Source organism: Ctenocephalides felis, unplaced genomic scaffold, assembly GCF_003426905.1.
Source record: "Ctenocephalides felis isolate EL2017-DRISC unplaced genomic scaffold, ASM342690v1 CF-g0.4_SCAFFOLD_00845, whole genome shotgun sequence".
Lineage (NCBI taxonomy): Eukaryota > Metazoa > Arthropoda > Insecta > Siphonaptera > Pulicidae > Ctenocephalides > Ctenocephalides felis.
In genome coordinates, this window is record NW_020536999.1 from 18351908 (window position 1) to 18376096 (window position 24189).

General features: G+C 27.0%; 1 protein-coding gene across 2 annotated transcripts in view; it reads right to left on the minus strand.

Moving 5' to 3' along the window:
- The window catches only part of LOC113364229, a 118655-nt gene that overhangs the window by 50839 nt on the left and 43627 nt on the right, over window positions 1–24189 (minus strand). For both annotated transcript variants that reach the window (XM_026606719.1, XM_026606720.1), the window contains exon 3: window positions 2318–2412. The gene's annotated coding sequence lies outside the window, so the exon portion shown is untranslated. The remainder of the gene's footprint in view (window positions 1–2317; window positions 2413–24189) is intronic.

The window sequence follows — 24189 nt, forward strand, 5'->3', positions numbered from 1 at the left end:
TTTTGGCCCACTGCTAACTTATCCTATAGGAAGAAAATTACCCCATAAGATCAGAATTTTGTAGATCAATGGAAGTCTGATGGTCACCCTATTCCAGTTCCATGAAAATTAGAATCGATTTGAAGCATTATTTAATAAATAAAATCTAATCTTGAGAGTCTTATAAAAATCAAGCTGAATCAACTAAAGATCTATTCAAATGCAAAAACAGATATGAATATTATAAATCGAATCCAAACCAAAAGCTCGCTGAATTATGTTTAATAGAAACCAATTTAAATCGAGTGAAAATCCATTCTAATCAACTGACCAAAATCTAATCTTGTGAAAACCTTTGCTAACTTACCCCATACCAATCAAAGGTCAAATGTAAGTCGAATCAAGTTAAATCCATTCGAATTAAGTTCACGGCTACCAAAAAGATCTATTATATTACAGTCAATTTGAATCAAGTGGAAACTTAATCGAATAGACTAAAAATCTTATCGAAACAAATAGAAATCTATATCATCCAAGAATGAATTTCCTAACGGCAGCAAAATTAATACTGGTTGTTAAAATAGAAGTTACAAAATTCATATAGCCATAAAATAAAATAATATTTGAACTTCAAATTTGATCCTTCCAATGTTTACTCTGTAAACTTCTTGAACACACACAGCTGTTCTAAAATTAGTACGAAAATTTTCTTATCAGCCAAATTCGCTATAAAAATAATTCTTATACTGATATAAAATTTGCATGACCATTGTTAATATAATATTTACGCAGATGTTGATATCACATGCTGCAAAAAGAATTAATTTGGCAGCTCTGCAAATTTGAACACGATTTACGTAAATGGAACATATATTTGCACAATTGGTAGAAAGATAAAATTTAAGCTAAAAAATATAAGTCTTTTAGAAGTGCATATTGATAAATCATGTACATAAAATACAAATATTTTAGTCCAAAAATGTTTTAGGCAATTTACAATAAATATCTACCTTATTGCATAGTTTTTCTTAAAAATCTTTCCAGTATAGATTTTAATTATGATCCAACCTTACATTGTTTCAAAGATATTTTCTATGTAATTAAATAATATAATGGTAAGAATATGCTAATTAGAATCACATATGAAAATCGAAAGTGAAATAATGAGAGGTTTGCTCATATTAGAATATGTAATTAATTATAATTATCTTATAGTATAATTCACTGTTTTAATCTATTCTGTAGTCACCAATATGACCATCAGAGAATTTGTGAAATAATCTTATGCATTGAAATGAATGGATAAAATGAATTTAATGATTTCAAAATTTCAGAGAAAGATGAACAAAATTATGTCTATTTTTTCCAACCAGCTTTTTTGATTAATAAAAAAGTGCACTTTACTGTTTTAATTCGATCACTTATTTAGCCATCAACATCACCATCAAAGAATTTGCAGAATGTTATTGGAAAGTCAATATTGCCTTTGTGCAACAAAGTTCCTACCTTCGAGGCAATTTTATTTTACTTCTTACATAACCAAAGAAATATCGTCTAATGAACCAAAATAGGTAATTACCTGAATCTAACAGTAATCAACTATTTCTTACAGTCACATTTCAGTTTTCCTTCACAATCGTCATTAAGAGTAATAAAATTTCAAACTACAATAAAATTGTTGATTTAAAATTTTTGTAATTTATTGGTGTGGGAATGACTTTTAATTTATTTTGTATTATTCTTATAATTTTATAGGTTCTTAAGACTTATTGTAGAGATTTCTGATAGAATGGCACACCGAGTTGTTCAAGGATAATTTTGGTACCGGAAGTCGTAGCCTATTTAATTTAGACTATGTTTTTTTACATTTCTTTTCAAATGTGTATTAATAATTGTTCAAAAAATATTTGAAAATCTTTATAATATATAAAGAACTCATTTAAATTTATAGATGTAAAGAAATTCCGATCCCTTGTGATTTTTTCTTATTAAATTACCTTTTACTAAATTTTATCATTTCGAGTTCAGTTCTTTATCATTTACAACAAAAAGCTCTTCAAGATTAATTTTATAATTGTAGGATATGCCAATTCGAGTATGTTGTGACGTGATAAATATATATTATGATGTTTTCTTCTCCGACGTTTTAATAACTAAGGAAATAAATTATATACCTTGTTAAGTTCATAGGTATTAACAAAAGCCATGTGAAAACAGTGATTTTTATGGTAAATTTTATAAAACCAGATTTTGAATAAAAAAATCAAGAATTGAAGGCCAACTGTGATACAAATGTTTTCAAATACATTTAGACAATCAATAATTAATTTAAACTCACCTTTACCAGGTAAACCTTTCAATGTCCTGTCCTTTAGTAATTTGTGAAGCCACCTAAGTTCTATTATCCTCGTGGAATCCGTACATTGGCTCCATCTAAAATACAAAAAAATATATTAGAAACAAGTACAAGTACAAAAGTTGTACAATTTTATAACAATTATTATTAAGTAAAATGGTGATATGAATAGTTTCTTGGTTCGCTATTTGATGGCATTTCTAAGTACACCATAGTGTTCATTAAAAGAATAATTAATTAAAATTGCTGGTAATTTCCGCGTTATTCTGTACACTATGTAATCATCGTGTTACTTAGAGATGAGTACGACTATGCTATTATTACTCCTAGAGAATATCATAAATCATAAAATTTATCAATTTTCTACGAGAGATTGCTTCCTTACTAAATTTGATTGTCTGAAAAACAAAAACTAATAATTTATGACTTCGTGCTACGTTTTCTGAAACTCTAGATTTTTCATAAAAATTTTAATATCATTACTTTAGTAATTTGGGTCGCAATAAATTTAAAATCTTAAGAATAACCTATCATTTATTTTACAAAGTAGAGAAGCTTTTTTCAAAAAAATATATCCTGAGGTCCAATTATTATATTTTTACGAAATAAAGATGGATAGATAATGTCTTGACGAAATCAAGTAAAAATAATTCCATAACTATTGTTCATTCTTTCACAATTATGCATATTCTAGAAAAAGTCCGTTGTTACAACTTACCCCGTATTTGGCGTTTGTGTAACATCTAGCGGGACAAGTTGTAACGATAAAAAATGACAATGATATCTTTAGTATCAAAAAATACAAATAAATATATTAGAATCGTACTTCTGTGTTAGTACAATTAATTTTATATTGCCTCTACAAAAATGACGCACCTGCACACTTCTGTTTACCGCGTCTACTTGCGGGACAGTAGCCATTACAATATTATGGAGGACGGTTTACATTTTATATAATGAAGGTTTACATTTTATATAACGACGGTTTACATTTTACATAACGACGGTTTACATTTACCCCTGTTATGATAAGCCACTAACACAATTTTCATATTTAAAACTCTGTATATTTTTGGTTGTTTTGTTTTCATATATTAAAGTAGAAATACATTTGTTTATGTATTTTTCTTATTATTCTTATTGGAGCAATGTCCATGAAAAGAGTTCAGAACATTTAGTAATATTTTTTTTCAGAACGTTTAGTGATAAATTAGGTTATTAAAATCAAAGGTTAACTCTTTTTACCTATGTAATATATTTTATGTAAAACCTACGTTAAAAGCCTACAGAAACTACAGTTTCCAGGTCATTTAATATTTCCATCAGCGATTTATATTAATGGTTAAATAATATTGATTTTATCATAAAATATTTGCACATATATAATTCTGAATGAATATAAATAAATAAAAGTTGTAGAGGATGCGTTCTGCCTTATTATATAATTACACGTTCTGCTTATATAGTTTTGCGTAATCTATTAAGCAACTCACATATTTTATGTATGACCGTTAGTACGAGAGGCAACGACATAAAAGAATTACAAATGCTCTTGAAAATCCAACTGTAAATTATACATTTTTTCTTGTTGGTACCATTCGGTCATCTTCTTTCCAAAGAACAATAAGTGATTACTCTTGAAAATTTGTTCAACATTGTAATCCAGTTTTTTTAAATAATTTTATGCATGCCAAGCTAAGTCTTTTGTCTGGGTATGTTGGACTCATTATAATCAATACCAACTAAAACTTCCGCTAATCTCTTGTCCATTTTCCTCACGGAAACCGCCGTTAGGCATCACTTCATGGGCAGAGGCTCTAGAATTCTTTGACTTTCACTCTTAAATATATATCCTTTCTAATTGGCGCCATTTGCTGTTCTTCTTTATGATTAAATTTAAAAACTTTTTATTGAGATTTATAATTTTCAAGAATTTATTTACATTTTTGTATTTAGTTAAGAGAATTTTTATTTCTTGCATGTTTTGAATAAAATTCAAAGAATTTATTTTAAAGCTTATAGTTCTCGTAAGCAGCATATACTCTTATCAATTATATGTCAAATTAATAATAATATTGGAGTCTGTTCTAACTTTGATTCCAACATTAGTTCCTAATTTCATATTTCAAAAAATAAAGTGATGATCTGTTCAAAAAGTAAGACATATAAGAGGCATTAAAACTTAATCTAAAATAGTTCTACTTTTATTCTATTTATAGTATGAAAAATTAGAACAAAATCCTAATTTATTATTATTATTTTTTTGGTCATGGTCTCTCGTACTAATTTACTTCTGTATTCGTATGAAACGACTACTCTTTCCCACGAGGTAATTGCACGTAGAAGGTGAATAAAATGCGAGAGAATCGTTGATTTTCTAAGATTTTTTATGCTTTCTTCGTAATATTACAAAACATATAGCACCTTCGATCATATTATGTAACAGATTAGTAATTGAACTACACACGAACAAAATAATAATGATGGAATAGATATATTGTATCATACTTTATCTAGAAGCTTATAAGCTCATATAGTAATATATTACTATAAGTAATTTTTTTGTTAGTCAATATAAATCAAAATCAATTTAAAAATATTTATGTATTAGTATGTAAGGTGGATGTATTTATTTTGCAAGAATTTGGGGAAAATTGCAAAAATTTAAAAACGGTTCAGTTGGGTGTCAGCCTGATCAGTTTTTGGAAAAGATTTTCCAAGTCGTTACTTTGTAATTTGTAATCATTGATGAAATTTTATAATCATGCAGATCATGGTCTTGAAGAACATACTAAAATATTATGACTCTACGACAAGTCGTTTAATTTTAGAAATTTGTCAAACTTAGGAAAAATTGGCAGCTGTAGTGATAAGAGCCTTGAAATTTTGTGTAAGATTTTTGCAAAGTATCGAATTCTTGGTAATAAATACACAAAATTAAAATCTGAAGCATAAGACACAGAAACATCAAACGAGAAATTTTAGATGTAAATATGATATAAAAAAGGCTAGGCAAAATGTGCAAATCAAAAGTGGACTTCTCACACCATTGACACTATATTATTAATGATGATTAAATTGTTTTTATAAAATATGCAGTATCTATATGAAATATGGGTTAGAATAAATTGTCTGCTATATAATTTTCTTTAATTACAAAACAGAGAATTTTGTAAGTTTTATGTCCTTACCGTGATGATCTCCAATACAGTAATGATTTCCAAAGCGCCCCAAGAAGTTCCATTAATTTATTAAAAAATCATATCAGAATTATATCTCCAATACAAGATTGACATAATCTCAACTAATCCTAATATTTTCATACAGCATATCTATCTACGTGTGCATAATTTATGCTGATTATAGAAACTTTTATGTCCTCGGGCGAAGAAAAATGCACTTGACACGCGCGAGATTACGCAGTCCTTTGAAAAGCAAAAAGAAATGTTTTTAATACGTGCTTATAACTTATTTTCAATACTTACTCGGGACATTGAAGATCTATGTAAAGAATAATAACTGGTTGAGACAGGGGTTGGAGAACTTTTTTATTTTGATGATAAATTTACTAGGAATCATGGCGATCAGGTATGGTAAGGTTGCAAGAATAAATCACAATTGATTGAACATCCAAAAAACATTTGCTGAATTTTGTGGTATAAATTTATATTTTTTTAAATTTTGTTTTTCAATCATTTAATAATAATTTTACAACATGCGTACTATGACTACGGTAATGCTTCAATATTACCACAAAACCTGATGTCAGAAATTCGATACAACTTTTAATAATTTAAAAAAAAAAATTGCTTTGGTTTGAGATTTTTTAGTATAGATATTGTTAAAATGTTTATTAATATTGTAAAAATTTTTAACTATCTAAAATATTAGAACTAAAATATTCAATATTTTTGTGAAAATCGTGAATCACAGAATTTAGAAAAATTAGTCGGTTAATTTTGCAAATGTACTTAGGTTTGAAAAATTTAGGATTCGTTTTATTTAAACAATTTAGAAATTATTTTATTATAATATAGATAATTTAGTAATAATTGAGAATGCTGAAAATTCAGATTGTAAACAATTTAGTAAGTGCACAATTTTATATGAAATTTTAGGAGTTTACAAAATTTTGAAAATTGGGGATCTTTGAATCTAGATAATTTTCTAGAAAGTTTTTTTAATTTTTTTTTATTCAGAAAACTTAAAAAAAATTAGGCAATTTGGACAATTTGGAAATTTACATCGTTTTAATGTTAAATTTAGAAAAATAGAAAAAATAAAAAAATAAGAAAGTTTTCATAATATAGACCATTTACAAGAAATATAATTTTAAATTAGCATAAATTTAAAAATTATAAGAATTTGGACAATTTAAATAATTTTGGACAAAATTTAGACAACTAAAGTAAGTTTAGTGAGTTTAAGTAGATTGACAATATTTAGAATATAATTATTCTCAATCTTCAAAATAACTTAAATTGTCCAAATTTGGTCTAAAATTACTTAAATTGTCTAAAATTAGCCCAAAAGACTAGATATTCTAAACTGTTTGTACAATTGAAAATATGTACAATCTTATTACAGAATTTGGATAAATTAGAATATTTTTAGATTTTACAGAATCCATGCCTATTTCTACTTAATATCAATTAAATAAAATTAGACGGTTTAAAATCTTTAGAAAAAGTATTACATAAGTCGACTAAATACATAATTTAGAGAATAAATTTTTTTTAACGTATTGTTCATTTAAATATTGTAAATAATTGAAATTTTAATAATCTGATATATTTTTAAAATGTATGAAAATAAAATAGAAAACCAATTTATTTGTACATTTCTTTAATATTACTAGATTTGATTCATTGTTGAATGATTCATAGTAAATCTCAAAATAAAACAATAAACAACTCAATGGTTTTATTACAAAAAAGTAGTATGTATGTATGTATAAATTAAGACTATATAATCCGTTTTCAAATTTTAACAAATTTTTCGAATGTGTTATATGTAATATCATATAATTCAGTGCTGAAGGTTCCGCTCCCCTGCCTAATATTCTCGTTTTCCGCCGTGGCGTTTTTTCCAGTTTTTTCCTCCATCTACACGTTAAGTCACAGTTGTTATTTATTTCTAAATTGATTACACAGTCTGTTTCATTCAAGAAATCGTCGCATCGAGTAGCTCATTACCATCGGCAGTAGTAGGTATCTCATTTTTCGCTTTTTTCAACGATACTATTTTTTATCTATTCCACGATGCGTGCTATTCTATTCAACGGGTATTATGCAGTTAATGTAATTGCCGACGGAACGAAAGACACTGCCAAGAGACGTTTAAAAAGTTCCTCGACAAATGGGTTCGATGAATTCGTAATTATGATAAATACTTATGAGAGAATATGCAAACGAGATAGGTGAAGGATATATTGATTGGTTGAGATCGAATTAGTGCTAAAGATACATTATCACACTAAACGATAAAAAATTTGTTTCAAAAATCACGAAACAAGAAGCCAATTTCTTGAAAAGGCTTACTACTAGGTAACCTTTTAGATCTAATGTTTAATATTTCATATATCATCAAAATTACTGAATGTCTTCCTTTTTGTAAAGACAGATTGTAGTTCAATAAAAAGAATTTAAAAAAAGAAGCCAATTTCATTTTTGTTTTGCTAAAATACGGTGAGGACTGAGAAAGCATTTTAAACCTAGTCCTTGTATCAGTAATTTACCCAAGTACTCGTAAGCGTGACGGAAGTACTTGACATCAAGAACGTGCAACAAGTTCTTTCTGGCTAGTTCTTGGAAACAAGTACATCTGGCTGGTTCAATAATAAGAACTATCCCAAAAGTAGTAAAAAAATTACCAGAAAGTGCTTATAAGCAATAACTTTAGAGCGAAGACATAGGGGGCGTCCATTAATCACGTAAGGGAGAGAGGGTTTGACAAAAAATCACAAAATATCACGTAGGGGAGAGAGGTGTATAGTAAGATATCACGAGTATTTTGTTTTTTATTTGAATTTTTTTTAACAAAAATCCAAAAATAACCAAAAAAAGAAATTACCATTTTCTGTCGTAACTAAAAATGCACGTGAAGGGGTAATTTTGAATATTACCACGAGGAAGGCGGGTCCAAAAATTCCTAAAAAATCTATCACGTGATTAATGGGCGCTTCCTAAGCAAGAACAAGATTAAACAAAATATTTATGAGAAAGTTTTAGACATTAATTGCTTGTTTCCAAGAAGAGATACCAAGATTGTATGAACTTGTTATAAAGTAGATACTTGGTATCAAGAAGTTTTTCCTAGCAAAATCCATCTAGCAAAGTATTTGTAATAATATAGTTATTCCTAGCAAAATCCATCTAGCAAAGTATTTGTAATAATATAGGTACTTGGTATCAAAAACGAATACTTGTTAGTAAGATCTAGACAGCAAAGTACTTGTTATAAAGTAGGTACTTGTTGCCAAAAACGAGTGCTTGTTAGCAAGATCGAGCTAGCAAAGTACTTGTTATATATCAGGTACTTGGTACCAAGAACAATCGCTTCTTAACAAGATCTAGCCAGCAAAATACTTGTTATCAAGTAAGTACTTGTTACCAAGAACGAGTATTTTATAGCAAGATCTAGTCAGCAAAGTATTTGTTATGAAGTAAGTACTTGTTACCAAGAACGAGTACTTGTTGGCGAGATCCAGCTATCAAGGTACTTATTATAAAGTAAGGTACTTGGTAACAAAAACGAGTACTCGTTAGCAAGATCTAGTCAACAAAGTACTTGTTATAAGGAATGTACTTGTTACCAAGAGCTAGTACTTATTAGCAAAATTTATCAAGCAAACACTTAAGAGTGAAAATAAGATTATAAATTTTTATAAGCAAGAATTTGCTAGTAAAAACTTGTATTAGTAATTTACCCAAGCACTGGTAAGCGTGTGAGATGTACTTTACTTTAGGAACTTGCTACAAGTTCTTTCTGAATAGTTCTTGTAAACAAGTACATGTACAGGCTAGTTCAATAATTATAACAATCCAAGAAATATTTGCTAGAAAATACAACCAGAAAGTGTCCATAAACTAAAATTAGAGAGCAATCCATGCATTAAATTCTTGTTACTAAGAACAGTAAGTACTTCTTATTTAAGTAGATATAAGCGAGTCCTTGTAAGCAAGAACTAGCTAGTAAATGCTTAGTAGCAATAACTAAATATTAGTATCTTATATGAGTAAAGAGTTTTAAGTAATCAAAAGTGAGCTATAAAAGTAATTGTATTTGTAAGCAAGTACTTTTTTATGGCAGTTGAAATCAAAACTGTAATCAAGCACTCGCAAATGAATGCAAGCGACAAAAAACTTGTGAACAAAGTGATTAAAGAGTGTTTAATAGTGCTTATTATCTAGTTCTTGTAATCGAGTGCTTGTAATCAAAAGCTTGTAATTAAGTGTTTGTAATCAAGTGTTTGTAATCAGGTGTTTGCAATCAAGTACTTATGATCAAGTACTTGGGATCAAGTACTTGGGATCAAGTACTATTTGTTACCAGCTCTCGTAAAAAAGTGTTTGTAAAAAAATACTTATAATCAAATATTCTTAATCTGAAAATATTATCATGCACTGTAATTAAATCAAGTACTGCCAAAAATATTGGCAAGATCGAGTAACCCTCAGCAAGTACTGATTTCAAAACCAAAACATACTTGTTAATAGAAATATTTCTACACCGATCCCACTACAAAAATCAATCAAAAACCAATTTTCAACGTAGTCAATTACCTATTTCCCACAAATCAATTTCTAGCACTTTTATTCAAATGTGTAGAAACCAGAAAATATTTTAGAAAACCATGAAATTATTCAAAAGCGGAAAAGGCAACAACAATCGTTCAATTCTTGATCAAATAAAAACTTCACAGCAATCAAATGTGACATTTATCTTTGCAAGATTCTTATTCTTAGATAATGTGTAAGAACCGAGACCGCGCATGGACTTTCTCGATAATCGACGTAGTGGTCTCGAACATCGATTTGTCACAATCAATATTTTATTATAATCATTGATTTGAATTAATAGAATTTAAATCGAGATATAGAAATCAATCTTTCTGATGTAACTGATTTTTGAAATAAAACTTCTTTAGGTGCGACTAGGATGTAACTTCTTTAGGCATCAACGTTGTATGCGTACCGATATCAAAAAGAAAATCGGCATAGATGAATAAACATTTTAAAGTTACGTCGTAGTACAAATCTTGATTCAATGAAAAATGCCTGAATCAGAAGAATATCTTACCCTGTTCCTTGAAAATAATAAAACAAATTAAACATTTGCGCCGTGTACTAAACGTAAGTTTATTGATTAGAAATTATTTATATATTATTCGTAGTATCTATAAATCTTTGGAAAATATTTTTTAGGCAAGACAGATTGCCCACACTTGAGTATTATAATTTTGCACTATTTGATATTTTATATCAGTACAATATAAAATTGCAGTATGTTATATTCATGTGCCAAGAAAAGAGGACTATCGTGTTTGCCATACCAAACTACTTTTCTTGTAAATTGGCCAAGTGCCAAAAATTTTACATTGTCATGATCCCTACATTTGAGGTAAAAATTCTCAGTAGATTCATTATAAATGTCGGTTTGTTAGTCTGTTCATACATGTATTTATCAGAATAGTTGTGTCTTATCAGTGCGTCTTTCTACTTGTTTAGTGCTCGTCTCAGTGCCTTGTTCAGTATAGTCTGTAGTCTCTGTAAATTTGTCTTTGTTGTCACATTCTATATAAGATCTGTATAGTATCATAAATGAAATGCACAATGAAGAAGAATAATTAAAAATTATAATATCAGCAAAAGTATCAGTATAAATAAATATGTTATGAGAATATTATAAAAACTTAGTAGTATTTGTTGAATTATGTTTTTAATCATTATAATCCGTGATAAGTACCAAAAAATAATACTGATTTCTAAAATATATATTTACAAAATTCTAATTATAATTTAGTTAATTAATTAGTTATTTTATTTTATCATCATATGATATTTGCAATTTTATTTTTGCAACACTAGTCGACTCATACAATATTTGCGGTGAGATATTTACTGAAAAAATACTCGATGAAAACGTGACTAAAAGCTTCAATGATTATGGTAATGATTTCATACACTATTATTTCCAGATATTTTAAAATGCATCTTGTATTTTGTATAAAACTTCTTTCGAGATAACAGAGTACTGAAATATTTTTTAAAATAATTATTAATGGTAATTACTGATGCAGAGAACATTCTTAGTAATATTCAGTTGGCTTAATAATCATAGGTTTTTATTGCAACTTAGTAACATTAAGTTTGGCATGTAATAATTACTGTATTAACAATTAGTTCAATAATATACTTAATGGCTTTTTATATCAAACATGCAGGTGAAAAATTTTTGTTTCTATTTACTTAATTTCTATATATTTTATATAATTTATTAATCTATTTTAGAATATTAGTAACTTGTTCTTGACAGATGTCCTAAAGATGAAACACATATGAATCCAAAACGTCTATGATAAACTATAGAAAAAAACAGTTTTGCTTTTTTCTTTGGATTTCTGATTCGAAACAAATGTGCATGAGATCAAATGTTCAGAAGAAAATTATTTCTCTATATAGCCTAAAGCTCTTTGAATTTTGTCTCTATATTATTATTTGCTTGGCAAATAATTATCTCTTGAAAATTCAAAAGATAAATCTATCTTTTCTAGAACACTGCAGAAAATTAAATAAAATTATGTTGAAATTTCACACAGACATAATGTAATCAAGCGTCAAAATGATTTATAATGCGTCATATATAAAACAAGATTACGCATTTACACACCGATTAAATCTTTGATTTATTGCCTGACACTGAGAAAACAATTAAATATAGTGTTAACTGCAATGGAATACTTACTTATCTCAAGGGTTCCGTACCATAAAACATTCCAGAATAGGAAAGTTTGTTGAAGAAATAGGACATCTTATTCTAACAATATTAGCTGATGCTAAGTATTTGGAGAAAATCATTCCAAAAACTATTTGGAAAAAAATCATTCCAAATAGTTAAAAAAGACATAAAAAATTCATAAGAAATTTAGAAGACTGGATAAAATTAAAAAAAAAAATCAAATTTCGTATAAAATATAATTTTTATACTTGATATAGTATATTGACACTGTGTGAAACAGATTTTACTGTTAATTGCAGATATCTCATTCAAATTCTAGATACATCTAGCTAAGTTTAACTCGTAACTTGTTACCAATAAAATATAAATTTATCTCGGTATCATAAAATTCGTTCTGTTATTTCTATAGCAGACAGATATTATTTCTCACAGACCTAACAGTCATAATATTTTAACGGTTTTATAAGTGTATAACAAAAGTTATAAACGTTTTATTTTAACTGGAATTAATTACTCTTGTCGACTTGCTATCAAAACTTACTACAAAAGATCTGGAATAAGAAGTTAATAGGCAACTAAGATCTATGAAAACATTCAGAAAAAATGACAAAAAATTTTTTTCAACAATTAATTACGAGGAAACGACAAAGATGATCTTTACGCACCTGTTTTTAAATTTTTAAAACAATCGGACAATCTTTACCAAGAACCGATCATATTTTATTTCATTTTTTATTTTATTTTATTTTTTAAATATATAGCGCACAGATTTCTTCCAAGAGGACTTAAAAATACAATTATTTTACATTATGGATAGCAATTAACATATATACAAAATTTTAATATATAGTAAAATTAATAATGCGTTTAACATAAAATTACATATAATACAGAATGTAACAATATTATTTATTTACAGAATAAGATAAATAATGAAAGATATTTGAGAAGAAAATATAAAATCTTTCAAATATATTTTTACCTTTTTCAGGATTTCAAGTTCAGGAATCTTTCCAAAACGTGGACAATAAATTTTGCCTTCATCTGCGAATTATGAAAAAACTGCTCGGACGATCTTTGCGAGTCCTGGCCGATTTTTATCAAATATATTAAATTTTTAATATCGATACTGTTGTTCTTGAGAAAACGCCGGAAATAACTTATAAGTGTATAAGAAAAGTTTATAAACGTTTTATTTTAACTAGAATTAATTACTCTTGTCGACTAACTATCAAAACTTACTACGAAAGATCTTTAATTAGTCTTGTATAAAAAAGACTTCCAATCTTTTTTTTTAATTTTAGATTATTTAAAAAGTCTTGGATCTGTGTGTATTGTGTGGTGCCTAAATCTCACCAAAATAGCTAAATTTCAATTTTTACTCATAATATCGATTATTTATACATGGTGTTACACGGTTAAGCACACTGGCTTGTGTGGAAAGAGTTGTAAGTTCAAACCGCAGCTGCTCTGGATAACCTGATATCATTAAGTAGCGATGTCAATTTTAGTGGAAAGTCTAGAACAAAAACATGTTTTTAATTGCAAATAGCCCTTTTCGAGTACTGTGGTGTATAAGGCAATAGAAAACATCTCACACTATTCTTCCCTGAATCGAGTTAGAGTTTAATTCAGCCCACGAACCTGCCCTATGGCAGTACTACCCATTTTTTTATTTATCGGTAAGTTATAGTAATCGCAAAAAAATCGAAAATGAAAAATTTTATATCACTTTACGTTTCAGATGTTTCTGAACATTTTGGCATACCTTAGAAAAAAATGATGAATGTGTGTGTATGTGTTCAGATACAAATTTTCGTCTCTAGTCAGTGTAGTAGCTTTGAAAAAAGTTCAGAATTTCCAAAATATTTCAAAATAAAGAAAACATTTTTTCAAAGTCTTTTTTTTTTTTCAAAAAAAGTAAATTTTCGTCAAAAATTTATAGTTTCTCAAAAATCTCATTTTCTCAAAGTAAATATTTTTCAAAAAAAAAAATTAGTACGGGAAGTTGCAGCAATTTGCCTTAAGGCACGACGCCATACTCCACTAGTTTTATTACAGTTGGATTTTAGAAAATATAATTTATTATATCATATATCAGAATATTTGTACCTCGATCTATAGATATAAATTTCTGATACAAATCTACAAAGTAGCTCTTACTACAGTATGTATTACTAATACTCAGTGGTAGTGCAAGTGCAGTAAATGCAATTGGTGCTATTTCATTCGAGGTGCTTACCTGTAAGGAACGATGTAATCCGCTATCGTATCTAAGGCTTTATTGCTGATAATTGCTAGAATATTATACTGCTGATAGGAGATTCGTAACTCGGTGTCTGCTTTTGCATTTGCTTTTTATTTCTTTCAAGATTTTATAGTTTATTTCAGATCGAGGCAGAGATAGAAAAACGGAATATGCATATTATATTTATAGGCGAAACGTATTATGTATGAAATACGAAACGATAATGATCAGGAAGTCGACAAAATCGAGTTAAATGACATTTTTCTTTCGAGTATTAATCCAATATTAAGGCAATTATGCTACTTCTTTGAAATTTTACAAAAAATCTGTATGAGGTCTACCATTGTTATATGAAAAACCAACAATATATAAATTTTTTTAATAATACTATTTTAAAGTAGAATGCAGAAGATGTGTAACCAGCCATTAGTTTGATTATCACGACATCGCTATCAGGAGATAAACGGAAATGTATGAATATTCATACCAGAAGTATTTTTTTGTTTCTTTTTTTTGGTTTTTTGCTCTTGTATTTAGTTTATTATATCTGAAAATAATTTACCTAAAATTATATTCAAGTATCATAAACTAAATACAAGAGCTCAAATTTTTAGGAAAATTTTAGAAAAAGTTCTTATTCATCTGAAAATTTTTTCCCTGAAATTTTAGGAAAGGTTTTGTAAGATGTATTGAAATTTTCAAGATAGATTTAGCAATTCTTTATACAACCTCTATAAAGCTTTACACGTGGGTAGGTGTGAAAAGGACCTTTACATTGATAAAGGTGTAAACAACAAATTAATATATAAGAGATAAGTAATAATTAATTTCATAAGGGATAAATTAGTTATTCGACTTCTGCTGATAAATATTTCTCTCGAAAGACTAGATCAAGGTTATATGTAATAAAATCATTGTAAAAATGTTAACATAATATTTGTTTTTCAAATTACTCAAATAATGTAGCTTTTATTTCATAAAATCCCTTAGAATAAAAAAAAAAAGAAGATTTTGATCTGTTTATCCCTGGCTGTCCCTTCTTACCCGCCCATAAGATATAAAAGTACAGAAGACAAATTTAGAGGAGTTAACAGGGAAGTAAGATTTGTGAAAAATCACGTTCAAGTCAAAACAAATTAAAAAAAAAAATTAAAGAAAAAAAATTTTTAAATTAATTACGTAGTAATGACCCAGATGATGTTTACAAAAAGTATCCTTCAAACAGTTTTTTGAATTTTCAAAATGACTCGGAAGATTTTACCGAAAACTGATCATCTGATATCTTTCAAACAGATTTTAAATTTGATGCCTAAAGTTAAATTTTAAGAATTCAAGTTCAGACATCTGCCCAAAACGTGTACAAAAAAATCTGCATTTATCGCTCATTATGAAGAAACTGCTCGGACGATCTTTGCGAGACTTAGTGGATTTTATCAAATATCTAATTTTTAATATTGATGCAGTCGTTCTCAAAAAGATCCGGAAAAAGCAAAACTTGTTTCATATATACATTTTCCCATTTTGGTCTCAAATGACTCGGAACAACTTGAAAAATCGAGAAAATAAATTATCAGTTGAATTTCTGGTGGAGACATAAACTTTTTCTCTGGTAAGAAAAACAAAATAATACAAGTGAATCAAACTAAATAAAAAGTGCAATTTAACAGGTTTCAAATCCCATATTGAAACAGATGTAATAAAAAACCACCAACGACGTTCATCATTCAACAGGAAACTCATCTGCTTTGCTAATTACTAGTTTTTATTTGTTTTTAGCTGTAATGAAGCTTTTTTTCGCATATATTATTTTAAAGACACATAGACTTTACACATGCAAACTTTTTGTTATATTTATGTATTGAGGAATTATCAAATGTTACATCCGTAACAATTGATATAAACATGACACGCTATATTAAATCTTTGTATTAGATAATACATTAATAAACAATGTTAAAATGTCCAGCAATGGATAAATCAAATGTTCAAAATTTGTTAAAACAAATTTTACAACTGTAATTCCACTATATATTTAACTATCAGGATAAAATCAGCATCAAATAAATGCGAACACGAACTCACTACTCTTCTACATATTTTACATGATTTTGCATGATTTATAAACTACATATATATATATATATATATATATATATATATCGTCACAATATATAGGAATTTGCAATTCTTGTCATAAATACGTTAAATTGAAAAATTTATTGTTATTACGCCATAACTTTTACGAGAAGATGAGAAATAGATGTCTGATGTTACACGAGAGCGATGAGAAATAAACGTCTGAAGTATGTGTTCGGACGTATTTTTAAATTTTTATATTGACCATATGACAACAATTGTCTTCATGACAACGATCTTCATGGTATCGAGCTTTTGTACCAAAAGCTTACTACCCTTTCGAAGGGGTAGCGGAGAGTTGTGCAGGTCGTTTTTTTCACTTCCAAATATAAAAAATCTTCAATTAAACAAAGTTTAATAACAAATCACTATTGTAAGAAAAAACAGTGTTTTATACAGCCCACAGTTACAAAGGTTTAAATATAACTTAACAATCTGAGTTATCTCTTATGAGAATGTTAAATAGTTGTATAGATATATAAATATTGGTATTGGTATTGGTATATGGAAGTTGTATGTAATTTTCTAAAATACTATTGTCCGTACTTGTATCAATTTATTAATGGTTAATATAAATTCATTCCTTTTATTAAAATATAAATTTTGTGATTCACATTTGAAAAGACTTCTAATATTCTAGGGTCAATTACATTTACAATAAGTTAAAATGAATTTACTAAAAACCGCGTGCCTCAAGAAGAGAATGAATTTTGAATAATAATACATTTATGTAATAATATATGTTATACATGTGAATGTTAAATATGTACTTATATAGCTATAGAAATATTTTTGTATATGACTGTATCTAATTTTTCTAAAACAATTCTTTGTACTTGTATGATTTTTTTTTATTAATTAATAAATTTAATTATCAAAAGAGAGACATCCTAATACGCCTTTGCAATATGAGAAACGTGAGAATTAATAAAGTGTCTTGTGAATCCTAGCCCAATAGTTTGCCATCAATGATTTTATATAAAAACCTTGAATTATTTGAAATGCGAACAGTTTTCATTTATTTTTAAAAAAAAAAAACATGGAATCAAAGCATCACATTAGCATTAGACGTCTTTCTTACGAAAACATTCGACCGTGGCCTTTGGTGTCAGAAGTCATTCGGGCAAAAACAGACACAAATAAAAATAAATTATATATATATATATATATATATATATACGTATATATTTACATATAATAATTTAATTATAATTATATTAACACAGGACGTTTTGTTTTTCGCTTTGAAATCATCAAGTCATCGAATTGTAAATCATTTCCTTTTTATAATAACATAGGAAACGATAGATTATAATACAATATGTTTATGTTCTCAGCAGTCATAACGATTTTGTATGAACTCGATGAGTTTTGAAGGTGACTTTTTGCTGGAAGGTTGTTTTTACAAGACTTACATGGATTTTAAGAATTTTGGACATAAAGGTCCGAGCAACAAACTAAACAAACAACTATCTGACTATGTTCAGTAAAACTTCCAGCTTATTGATCCATGTAGAAAAGTGTTGTATCTGCTGTTTTTTAAAAAATTGTCATCTGATCTTTTTTACCCCATAGACGTGGTGAAATTGGACGGCCAGGGGGTCCAACGTCTCATTTTTAATTTTGAAGCGATTTCACGAAATAATAACTACATTATTAAACCAATGTAAAATTTAAATTTCATGGGCACATTTTTTACGGACATAACACTGTATATAACCATGATCTAGTATTTCGTCAAAAATATTTATCAGTAGAGGTTGGATAACTATTTTGAATAATATATCATTTGCAAAATTGTTTTTTTTTAACTTAATTTACTCCTTTATTTACTTTTTTATTATTTTCATCTTTGCCAGAGTAAAAACCCAGTTAGTCCTCATTATTATTATTATTATTATTATTATTGTAATTTAGCAGTATATGTTATATTGCAGATTATAGAATTACTAAAGTCTACATTTCAACTATGAAGTAGTCAAAATTCCAATATCCAAATAAAACTAATTCTACTAAAAATAATTTGATAAATCTGTTAAATTGTCCCACGTTGCCATAATTTCTTTCAAATTACATCAGAAGCGTTTTCTCTGGTAATAAAAACAAGTTAATTACATACAATTAAGCCTAGTGATACAGTTTTTCTTTCCTTTTTCGCAATACATTTGAAATTCTTTTATATTCAAACGAATTTTGTCGAGTAGAATTTACATAACAAATGCTTTGCAACTGTATATCTCACAGTTAGTTATAAAAACAATTAAAACACAAAATGAATTCGATCTCACGCTCCAAATTTTATATTATATTAGAATTAATTAAATGTTATTTTATAATAGTAATAAAGACTAAAATTGCTAGCACATTATGTGTAGGTATATGAAATTATATTTAGTCAAATTAATGAGCATTATTATTTATTTATATGTTTTGGAAATACATCTCAAATAATAATAATAAATAATTAATTGAATTGCTTTTTATATAAAGCTGCTAATTTATATTATATTATGAAAACACATACTTAAATTCATAGACATTTTTTATAAATTTATTTACTCAATCTTGATCAATAATAACAATATTCTAAAGCTTGTTATAGTAATAATATTACAATTTTCATATTACGTTTTTATGGAGAATGTAACATATTTTGTTACTGAAATATGTATGTGCATAATCAAATTTATTATAAGCTAATTTATTTTTATTATATATTTATTTATTTTGATTGAATACGATTTTTTTTTTACTAGACGTCTACCGCGTTTTGTCCAGACCGAAATTATATAGGATATTATATAAAATATTTTTTATGTTTATTTTTTGTATCTAATTTTCTTCTAATTTATTTATTAAAGATCTAAATTTATATTTCTATATAATATTTTCCAAGTTATACTCTATAAAAATAAATACACATAAGCCTCGATATCCAAAATAGAAATATAATAGAAATAGAGTTTTTTTTTAAATAAATAAAGTTCTCAAAAACTTTTACATTTTAACTTGGATTTCAATATCTATATCTATATATACATTCCTTCAACTAATTGAGCCTATATGTGGTCAAACCAGTATAATATCAAAGTTATTTTGAGTAGTATAAATTGAGGTTTTTTCCTTCATTTATTTCTTACATTTCAACTTTTACTTTACATAATCACTTCTACTAACGATAATTTTTATTACAGATTCTACCCAAATTAATAAATTAATCCTTATATGTATATATCAATATATATAAACATACACTTGAAAAAATAAAAAAAATAATTTTGGATAGTTTTGTCTCACTTTTGGATTGAACTGTAATTGAGCATTGCAAATTTAATTTGTTTGTTTTATTGCAAAATTTATATATAAATAAATATATTTATATATATATATATATATATATATATTTACATATGTGTGTGTGTGTCTAATAAAGGAGATTTATTTCATATAATTTGAATTTATTATTAAATTTTTATATTTCATAACGGTCAGGAACGTGAGAGAATTCACAAACGTTACATAATTATGAATAAAATAAAATTTTAATTGCTCTACTCTTACTTTCTTAATCATCGTAAATTTATATATGTATATATATATACTAGCTGATCCCGCAAACCATGAAAAATATTTCTAGAAAAATTAAAGGATAAAAAACTGACTGATTGTAAAGGTGGAAGTATATGGTTTATAAGTAAAATACCCACAGGGTGGTTTACCCACTGCACAGCATGTCACATTTGAATGTTTATACTTCTTGTTAGGTTAATCTAATCTGAAACTGATTTAATTCAACTTAAATGACCAATACAAGATAGTGGTTTGTGGTAAGAGAATGAAAATATAGTTGTTTTTTAATTATGAATCATAAAAAAATGAATTTAAAAATATTGGTCCACAAACTAAAAAAATATCTCAAGAGTAGCCGACTACTACCATAAAGGTGTAGAAAATAGATGTTGGCCAATTCTCAGTCATACTGATTCGCCATAAAAAAATTATATGTATAAATGTAAAGTGCTTTAGGTGTCTAAATTTCAATCCAATAATTTAAAGAGACCATAAATATTTTTTTAGGTTTAAAACCCCTGTCGCATATAATACTTACAAATACGATACATTTATTATTATTGCACAATTTGTAATCATTAGTACGTACTTTGTCATCCACCATAAGCCGCAGAGTAAATTCATTTATTTTTTTAATACCGATTCGTCATGTATTTTGTACCATGTGAGCAATTTAAAAAGATTCTAAAACCTCTCTTAACACTTGAAAAATGCTCTATTTTAATTTAAAAGCTATTTTGAAAAAAAAAGAAATGCTTTTTTAGCAAGTGCAAGAGAAACAAGCTGTAAATTGGAATTCAATAGTTTTATATACTTTAACTTTATATTTTTCATTTTTCTTTCTATATACACTTAAATATATGTTTTTAACACTTATCTATTTCAGTATTTCAAAACGCATATATAAATTTTCTAAATTGAATAAATTATAAATACTTGATATTTAACAAATCACCTAACAAGACAGATTGATATGAATTTATTTTATATGCGTTTCCAAAGGAAAACACGAACAAGATTTTGAAATGTGAATATTGATATCATGTTATCGCCAATTAAAGTAAATTGAATATAGAACAAGCTTTTACATCTAAATAAATCAAATTTTCAGTAAAATGTGGTAAAAGGTAATAGAATTGCAAAAGTGTTATGAAACATCGAATATGTTCCGATCGCATTTTTTACAGATATATTTGTATGTTATTTGTTTATAATAAATATGTATGCTATCACAAAATATTCAAACTACAATATATTGTGTTGTTTAAAATCAATAATAAAAAATTTACCCTTCGTCCGGCTGTCCCAGATATAACCGGCACGGCAATTTGCACCGCAACCTGAATCGACGGCTAATTTTGGGTTGGCGTACAAAATGGCGTACCGGTTTGGCGATAAAATAGAATTTCTCTAATATATATATATACGAGGTGTGTTCAAAAAGTACCCGGAATTACTAATAATTAAATTTCGCGGGTCTGGAGTGTCTGATTGTCAAATTTTTTTTTTATTGTGTTGGTATACATGCCCCTAAAGTATGATGAAATTTTCAGCTATATTCACTGTTTACTTTGTCTGTGGTAGTCGCTAAGGTTCGACGTGTTTTTCTGAGCTCGGCGATTTTTACAATGGAAGAATTGAAAAGTCAAAGAATTTGTATTAAATTTTGCGTAAAAAATGAAATAAAGTGTTGCAAAGTGCAAAAATTCACCAGATATGGCTCCGTGTGACTTTTTCCTATTCCCAAAGTTGAAGAGACCCATGAAAGGACGGCGGTTTTCCTCGATTGAAGAAAATCGCTGAGAGTGCTCAAGGACATATCAAAAAGTGAATATCAAGGGTGCTTCGAAAATTGGAAAAAACGCTGGCATAAGTGTATTATATCTGGGGGGGACTACTTTGAAGGGGACCACATTAATGTAGACGAATAAATAAATATTTTTTTGAAAAAACGAAAATTCCGGGTACTTTTTGAACAGACCTCGTATATATATATATATATATATATATATATATATATATATATATATCAAACTCTTCCTTCACAAATTGTATTTCGTTTATCATCTGAAGTGATCTTGAACTTTACGTTTGATCCGAAAAGCGTCCAAAGTAAACAATAAGAAGCTCCAACATTAATCTAGGAGCCCTAGTATTAGAACAACTTATCTTTATAGGTCAATAGGCTTTTACACCATATATATTGTGTTTTAACCATGACCTAAAACCAAAAAACACATATGGATATCGTACAATGAAATTTGATATAATATTCAAGACAAGTGTTAGATGTATGATGTCATATTTTGTGCCAAACAATTTTAATTTATGTTAAATTAACTTAGTACTTTTATCTTATACAATTAGTATGAGATAAAAATATATATATAATATAATTTAACAATCGAGTTCATCAGATCTTTTCCATTTGCAAGTGGAATCCAGTAGCAACTTACTTAGATCACCTCCATAGATATAGTATATTAATCATAAATATAATAATCTATTAAAAATATCATCATAATTACCTCCTCGTTCGTTTAATGAAGCCAGTAATGAGAAAGAAATGCATTTTTTCCACTTTCTGCACATTTGCAATATCCCGTGCGCATATTAATGGCTTATTAAAGACAATTAAGCTATGGAGAACTAGTATTGAATTTGAGAATGTAATTATAATTGATCATGTCTATAAAATCGCTTATAACTCAGAACGAAATTAATTTATATCGTTGGCACATGGGCTGAAAACATCCTGCAGGATTCAGGAGAACAGTGTTGGAAAAATATAGGTCTTTTGGTATAAAAAATAATCTACGCCATGCCAAACTAAGGCCTGATCGACTCATAGCAAAAATTGTTACACACGATTATTGAAAATATAAGATTTTTTTTAAGAAAACTTTTTTTTGTCAAGTGAAAATTATTTACCGTTTTTCTATGTTATATATATATATATATACTGTTATAAAATACCAAAGGGTAGACAACTTATGTACAAATTCACTCTTATTACATAACATTATTTTACATAACGAAATATATTTTTGAACTTGAAATTATAGCAAAAATATCCTTGATGAAAACAGAATTAATAAAGCTTATAATTCTCAACAGTTTTATATTTTATAGATTTATTAGTTTTATTATATTTAATAGATTGTCATAGAAAGAATAAGAATTAGAAACATATTAAAAATGTTATGTAATTTATATAATAAAATATAATAGTTTTATGTAAAATTTTAATATGTGATGCTTAGTTTATTTTTATATAAGATTTTGAACGATTTTAGACATAAAAGTTTATGTAACCAGGAAATGAATATTTATGTGTCTTCTGGTAATAAAAATCTAGTTAATGGAAAATTTTATATACTACACACATATTAAAAAAAACTAATCTTAACACATCACACATAATTATTAATTGATTAATAAGTACTTACTAACAACTTATAATTAATAAAAGTAATTGAAAGATACATTTTATTGCGCCTAAGATCAGATTATTTTTTCTGCAACATGAATCACTTTTTATCTTGACTTCATTTTTAATTGATTTTTATTCATATGTATATATCATATATTTTATTGCAATTTTTATTCACTATATGTTCCTAAATATTCAATAAAAATGTATATAAAAGTTAAGTATAGGAAAGTACTTTTTTAAAATTAATATGAAAAAAATTCCCTAGGTGTGGTATATTATATGACAAAAATATGATAAAACTACCCTAAGCATTTTGACTATGTAGGCAGCTTATTTATAATATTACAGTAACTTTATTTAAAATACTATTAAAATATTACGAAATATAGAGTATAAATTTTATAATAAAGATTTAAAAAAAGCAAATCAATAAAATTGTATTATAAATTAGTTCAATTTACATTTTATATACGTTGGTTCTATGTATTATCAAGTATTTGCCAA